Consider the following 7755-nt stretch of genomic DNA (forward strand, 5'->3'; position numbering starts at 1 on the left):
TTGCTTCTGCATAAAAATGAAAGGCCATTTCTTCTACTATCAATAAATGCCACCTTATCTCTAGGCGACTAACTGGCTGGCTGGGTAAGCAAGGAACAGGTTCAGGGGTAATGCTTAGAACAGGGACAAACTGATGCAGCATGATAAGAAGACTCAAATGCAGCCCAGCCCTAATTACAGTTTGGTAACATGTACTATCACTCCAAGAGCAAAACAAAGATGTTAATAATTCATACTCGGCTGTCTATTTGCAAGAACTCCTGTTGAATTTAATTTTCTGGGACCTAGTATTTAGGCACAGTTTTATCAAGATTAATAGAATTCCAGCATTATGTTTTACCATTCATTAACAGTGCTGTGCCAACTGAATGTCCATTTAAAGAGATGAAATGAACAGTGTTGACTTAGATCCTGTGGGAGAGAAACAATAATTTGTCATAGTAATATATGAGTTTAAATTACTACACATCCATTACGGTCCTGTTTTAGCAGACATCTGTTCTTGGTATAAGTTAAGTTGCTTGGGAAGTACTTTAAAACATGCTAAAATTTCCTGCTTTGATATTAGACTCAAAGTATTCGCACAGACGGTTGTGCTTGTCAGCACAGGAGACAAGGAGGTGCAGGAGCACCATCATATTGGGTGTTAAGTAACATCACAATTCTCATCTCCCTATCTGTGCAGTTCTGAAATATTAAGAACCATTCTAACCAACAGACGGGCCCTTTCATCTACTAAAATCTGAAAAACAACTTCTAACATTTGAGTTCTTGGCATGCTGTTCATGGCCCCAACAGCAGAAAACACCTCTCCCTATGCCCTTAGACAGAAGAATCAGCTGACACCAGCCGTTAGCATGTCCAGGTATATAACAACATCCAGCACTTTGAATCTGCTGATTCTCTCCATACAGTTTTAACAGGTCACATGAAAAGGCTTCTGTCTGATGGAGTTGAAATGGGTCAGGTTCTATAGTGTGAAGTAAAAAAGGGAGAAGCTACCTGATGTGACTGAGTCAGCTTACTGTTCTGACTTGGGTGGTCCTGCTTTCCCTCCCTGACTCCTGGCCCTGTGGGTCCACACCCTTTCTTGCACCACATCAAACCGCATGGTAAGCCAATCCAACTTGTTAATCCAACAGAAAACTATTCTCTTGAACTGACTCACCAAGGGCTAGACAAGCGTGGTGCTAAGGTAAAGAAGGGTGAAGGAGCATGCTGCTGGAAGGCACACAACCACCTCTTTTGGTGGCCAGCAGCTCAACATCCTGACTTAAAAGTAGCAAAACCAAAGAAAATGTTGCAGAGGGGCACAAGAAGAGCACTGACAGCAAACAGAATGGTGTGGAACAAGTCGGCATCTTTGGGAAGGATGGAAATGCAAAAAAAGGCATCAGACAGCCCTTGGAATGGTGGGGTACAGCGAGGTGGGCAACGTAGAAGAGCAATAAAACACTGTATTCTAACATGCAATGGGAACACACTGGTACTGTCCTGGGAGAAGTGTGGGCTGTACAGAACTCACCTAGACTGTGGTGATTCTTTGGGGCTCAAAAAGCTTATGCATATGTATTCAGGCAGCCCTAGAAAAAGTGAGCTCTTCAGGACTGATGTGCACGCTCAGTAGTTTAACAAAACATCAACGATAATATTATATTCCCATTGTTCAAGAGAAGGGGAGGACACCATTGTTCGCATAGAAAACAAACAGAAATGAAGCTTGTGCTCACTCTTCTTGAGAAATCGCTTTATCCAAAAAGAAAATCTCTTGAGGAATAACACCTGGGCAGTGTTATCAGTTCAAAAACTCCCTCACTGTTGTCTTTTCCTTCCTCTCTTAAATTACCAAGACAGTTTTCTTCTTTTGCAGCAGCAAATGTCCTAGGCTTTTTCTTTTCTTAGAATCTCTCTCACTAGTACAAGTGCCTTCACAAGAAAAAGACTTTGGAGGTCATTGTGCTAAGCCAGCTGGAGAAAGGGAAAAGAAACTGCATCTTCACTGAAATCTAAAATGTCCAGTCCTTTAATAAAAACACATCTTCCTGGCTCCAGGAACAGTTCTTGAGTTTCTCTCTTGTGCTCTGGATAATAGTTCCCGGGCCACCAGGAGAAAAATAGAGACTGTAACATGTTAAATAGTAGGATACACTGTAATCCATGGGCTGAGGCTCTCTCAAGGTTCCCAAACCAAGGCCCGGGAAGCAAACTGTCCTTCTTGCCAGCACCCCAGCTGTCACTGGTCTCTTTTCCAAGAACAAGGTAAGCCACTGGCAGAAGAGAGAACTACGTGCCTGGCTGCTGGAAGAAGAGGAAAGAGAAAATACGATGTGCAATACATCAGGTACACACCAAATTATCATGGCAGGCCACATCATCCTAACGCCGCTCTGCATTGTTTTCACCTTGATGATCTTTCAGCATGTCACGATGCTGAGCCACGATGACACAGGGGCAGGAAGCACATATCAGATGCAAAGTGAAAAGGTCATGTAATGGTTGTGGCCCTCTGAAACACCAGAGAGACTTTCCTTACATCTGAGTTCCTTGCTGAAAAGCCAGAAGACTTGTCTGTATCAAAATCAAGAAAAGCTTCTGGAACAGTTAAGATAAATATGACCTATATTAAGATAAAACAGGAATTCTTTTTTCTTTTTTTCAGAACTGCTTATCGCTCTATCAGTGCATAGACTTCAAATAGTGTTTAAAAAATGTTCTTCAAAAGAAATTTTCTGTCCATAACTGGACTTTAAGCACCCTGAGGGCCTGCAGGCTTGCTTAAGTTTGAGACAAAAAATGTACATAATTGTCAATCCTTAGCAAGACAGGGAGCTCTCTTCTAACCAGAGCCAGAAATACTCCCTCTCAAGAAACCTCACAAACAATGTGGAAAAAGCTTTTGAACTTTTCATGGTACAAAATTAAAAATAAGGACAAATGTGTCAGTCTTGAGCTTTGTATAAGCTCTGCTGCATTTCCATCACCTTATATAGAACATTGTCTTAGACTGTAACTCACTAGTGTAACTCACTTTTCTTTAAATATGAATAAAATAATTAAAGCAGTCAGACGCTGTAATCTGCATAAATCTCTCTTGATCAACCCCACCTGTATTGTTGGTGTAATAAAAATAGGCTGTGTTCCCAGAGAAGTAAAGGCATATCGTGTCAAACAGATTCAAGGACAGCACAAACAATTTCAGCTGAAGAGCCTGGAGGAATCCCGCAGTATTAAACACTGAGCTATTCGGCCTTACACAATGTAATTGAGAATACTTCTCTTTATAATTTAGCCCAACCCTTATAATCTCAGATTATAATGAAAGGCTTTTCCCTTTAAACAGTACAACATTATGATATTCAGTGATAAACAACCAAATTATTCTGTTACTTTAATTTCAGCAAAAAAGTGTTTAGGGAAGCTCTGCAATGGTATCAACAAGCAAAGGGCTGTGCCACCTGACAACCGTGCTGAGCAGTGTGTGCACAGTGCAGTACAGGGGCACCTTGTGCTTGCTAGGGTCAGTAACCACAGCAGCAAAGTACCAAGCTCTGGTTATAGCAGAGCTTGCGGTGGCCACAGAGTGCCTCTAAGTGCCCCAGAAGTCACAGCACAAAACTAGGTGTGCTTTTCCATCGGGGTCATCACTAGCAGAGCCTGTCAGTAATCCTCAGTGCTTGGCACCACCTCTCCTAGATGAACCCTCCCTAGCTTTGCAGAAATGGGGGCAGTGTTTGAGAGATGAATAAACTATGCTAACCCTTTGAGTACCTCAGGAAAAGTGTGCATTCAACAGCAGGACACTTGCATAGCCCTGTGGGTGTACTTTGTACAGTTTGTCCCGATTAGAAAGGAAGTGAGCTTAAGAGAGAATCCAAGAGAGACAAACAGCTCTCTAGTTTTATTTGGAAAAGCTGCAAACCTGTTACAGTTCACTTGCTGGTATGAAAAGCGAGCCTGAAAAATGCCACTGTTGAGATCAAGAAATAACAGCTTAGGTAGAATAAGGCAGGCTGACGTGAAGTGGTCTGGAGGGGAAAGAGCAAATACTACAAGCCCACGTGTCCTAAACCTGAATAGCGACACTATCACAGACACATCCCTGTCTGACTGATGCCTCAGTCACCAGCTGCAGGACCTTCTATGCAGCTTCAGGTGGTTTCTGGCACCAGTGAAAATCTCAGGCTGGAGTCTCGAGGGACTTTTATCTTATCTTGTTGACAGCAAACTGTCTGAAGATGGGATTTATTTATTTCTAAGTTGATTTGGTTCCGTGAATTCAATGTCCCTAATACTGCTATTCAGCACTCCCCCCTTTCCCTGGGCTTCAAAGATTCTTTCTGATTGCTTATACAACCTGAACACTGTAGTATTCCAGATATACAGAGCACATGCAAGGATATATAAATGCTGCTATTATTACTACTCAATGAAAACAGAAAAGCTATTCAGTGACTGACCTACTCTTTTAGGCATTTCTAATAAACATATCAGATCTATATCAAAGTGGTGATAAAAAAAAATCCTCTGGCCTTGCATTAAGTTTATCCCACATCAGCCTCCTATGAGGACAACTTTAAAGACTTTTTATCCGCATTCTCTGTAGATCAATTGCATCTCATCATTCCTAGTCACCTTTTCCAACACCCACTGACACACACAAAACACAAGCTGTTTGGAAATGTCAAGTTCAGGAGCATGTGAAGAGTTACCTGCAGAAAAGGGGGGAGGCAATGCCCTCCCCCTTAGTTTTGGCAGCCATCCTGAGGGTCATTTTGCTTTGTATACTGCATGTTCCTTTTTGTCACGCTTTGCCCTTATGCTGTCTTTTAAAGAACAAGCTCTCTGTCAATGAATAGAGTCTTTATGTGCTTGGAAAACATTTCTAGCATGTTGTAGACACGATTGTGATAGAAATACTCATTGTTTTCCAGAACTTCCCTACCATCACCACTCTTTTCTTCAGTTCTGTCACTAGAACACAACCATTATTACATTGTTTTGTGCCCCTGGTGAAGTGCTACAATCATAAAATTTGGCAAATGGTTCATATATTTAAAATTGATTTTGTTATTTCTTTTGACTATGCTGGGAACATGTTATGTCAAGAGAACTCGACGTAGTTCAGCACATTAGCAAATGTAAAAATTAAGACCTTTAATTGACATGTGGGAAAGAGGAAAAGAACAAAGGAATTTTGAAGCCAAATTAGCCCATGAATTAATAACTACCATGAGGTTTTAGCCAGATGCTGTATTTGTACCTTAGTCCTTTTCTTACTTGTTTCATGGTCTGACTATTGAGTTAGAATCATGGAACCATAGAGTCCATGACATTCATCTCCATGACATTTGCTGAAGGAATCACAGAATCATAGAATTAGCTAGGTTGGAAAAGACCTACAAGATCATCCAGTCCAACCATCCACCTACCACCAATAACTCCACTAAACCGTGTCTCTCAACACTATATCTAAATGTTTCTTGAACACCTCCAGGGACGGTGACTCAACCACCTCCCTGGGCAGCCCACTCCAGCGTCTGACCACTCTTTCAGAAAAGTAGTATTTCCTAATGTCCAGCCTAAATCTCCCCTGGCGCAACTTGAGGCCATTCCCCCTCATCCTGTCACTAGTTACAAGAGAGAAGAGGCCGACCCCCAGCTCACTACAACCTCCCTTCAGGTAGTCATAGAGAGCGATGAGGTCTCCCCTGAGCCTCCTCTTCTCCAGACTGAACAATCCCAGCTCCCTCAGCCGCTCCTCATAAGGCCTGTGCTCCAGACCCCTCACCAGCTTCGTTGCCCTCCTCTGAACACGCTCCATGGCCTCAATGTCTTTTTTGCAATGAGGGGCCCAAAACTGGACACAGTACTCGAGGTGGGGCCTCACCAGGGCTGAATACAGAGGGAAGGAGTATGCAACAAAAGAAAAGGGTCTTTTAACTCCTCAGCTTCTCTCTTGCAGAATATAATTGTTTGTATTTCTAAAGTTTTTGAAAATAACAGGCTTGGCTCTTTTCTTATTTGGTCTGGCTTAACAATGCTGCAAGTCCAAAGAATTCAGCCACATTAACTTCAGCACAAAGCACACTAGAGGAATGCCTGGCCTGGTACTTCAGACATACCTCATATTTCTGGATTTAAAGAGCAACTCCCATTAAACTTGGATTAAAAATCTTGTCTGCTTTATTTTCTGGACTTAAACCTTGCCTTTAAACCACTTCCTTCTGCCCCTACTATTATGCTTTCCTTCCTTTAAGAGCAATGAACAAAGCAATTACTGACCTGCAGCTCTATCTGGTTCTAGTTCCCAGCTTTTCCAGTTCTTTCAGGTTTTGTTGTTGGTTGTTTTTTTCTTTTTTTTTTCAGTTGGCCTAGGCACTTTCTGATCTCATTCACCTTAGATTCATGGGTATGACATGACCTTGTCCTCTCAGTCCTCCTTCTGCCTTTCTCATAATCCGCCCTGGTTTTCCTTTCCATTTTCTGTGTGTTTGTGAAGAGTGTTCGTGGCCTCGGTGTGCTTTGTTTCTCCTGTTACACCCCTCACGTAGTACCAGAAGTGCTTGATATTCCTATACGTCCTGCTGCATTCTTTAATTTAAAATCTAGGTCTATACAGAGAGATGGTAAGAATGAGCCACTTTAATTGCATAAATGAAGTCCCCTTACTAGAGTACATCATAGTCTTTGGCCTCACAACAGCCTGTGAAGAGTAACAGTACGGGTGACTGTTCTACAGCGCTGATGAAAAAAACGATTTCCCCAAAATCACTTGAAAGACTTTGGCACAGCACGGGCAGAACATTCACATCACTCATTTTCAGTTACTAACCAAAGGACTCATTTTGCTTTTCTACCCCCAGGTCTGCACACTGGCTCCTTTCTTTGGCCCTCTTTGGCTTTAGGATGCGTTTCTGTCCTGAGTAGTGGCACACAGCAGCTGAGGGCCTCTCCCCAGCCCAGCCCAGCCCAGCGAACCAAAGCTTCTGCTCTGCTTCCTGCTGGGCCTCACGGCAGATGAGCCCCACATCCCAAGAGGGACTGCTGCTAGAGCTTAGCGCTCTGAGGTCCCGAGTGCTGCACCTTGACACCCCGTGTTGGGCTGTACTGCACGGAAGCACAGGATACACGGCATTCGCCTAACATCTACTGCAAGCTAGCGAGGCTCCGGCTAAGCTGGGTGGATCAGAGCACACATGTCATCTCAGAGCTCCTCGTGTGGCTGCTGACAGCCGATGTGACCGTGCCGGGGCCTTCTTCCCTCCATGGCGCCTCCTCTCTACCCTCCCTGGAGCTCCTTCTGCTCTGCCAAAGCAGTTTCCTTTTCCTGTGGGGGCTTTGTCCCGCTCACGGCGGTGCTGGCCCCTGGTCCTCGTGGTTTCACGGCCCCATCACATGCTCTTTCTGCTGCATTATTTAAACCGTCTGACTCCTGCGTATGTTAGGACCGGGTTAGGACGAATAGAAGCCACGCGTTATTTACGAGAGGGTCGGCGCTGCCTCCTGCTCCGCCGGCTTATTTTGGGGCCCACAGAGTGACAAAACCCGACCTTCTGTTTGGCTGGTGACACTGCATCCACGGCACAACTTTCACCTCCCGCAGCCCCTCGGCACGCCGATGCCACCCGCTCACAGCGCCGGGAGCAAGGGCTCGGCCCGGGGTTCCAAGCCACGCCCCGCCCCCAGCTTCGCAGCACGGCGAGGCCCACCCGCCTTCCGCGCAGCACGGCACGGAGCGGCGCGGCTCGCCCGGCC

This window comes from Numida meleagris, chromosome 3, assembly GCF_002078875.1.
Source record: "Numida meleagris isolate 19003 breed g44 Domestic line chromosome 3, NumMel1.0, whole genome shotgun sequence".
Lineage (NCBI taxonomy): Eukaryota > Metazoa > Chordata > Aves > Galliformes > Numididae > Numida > Numida meleagris.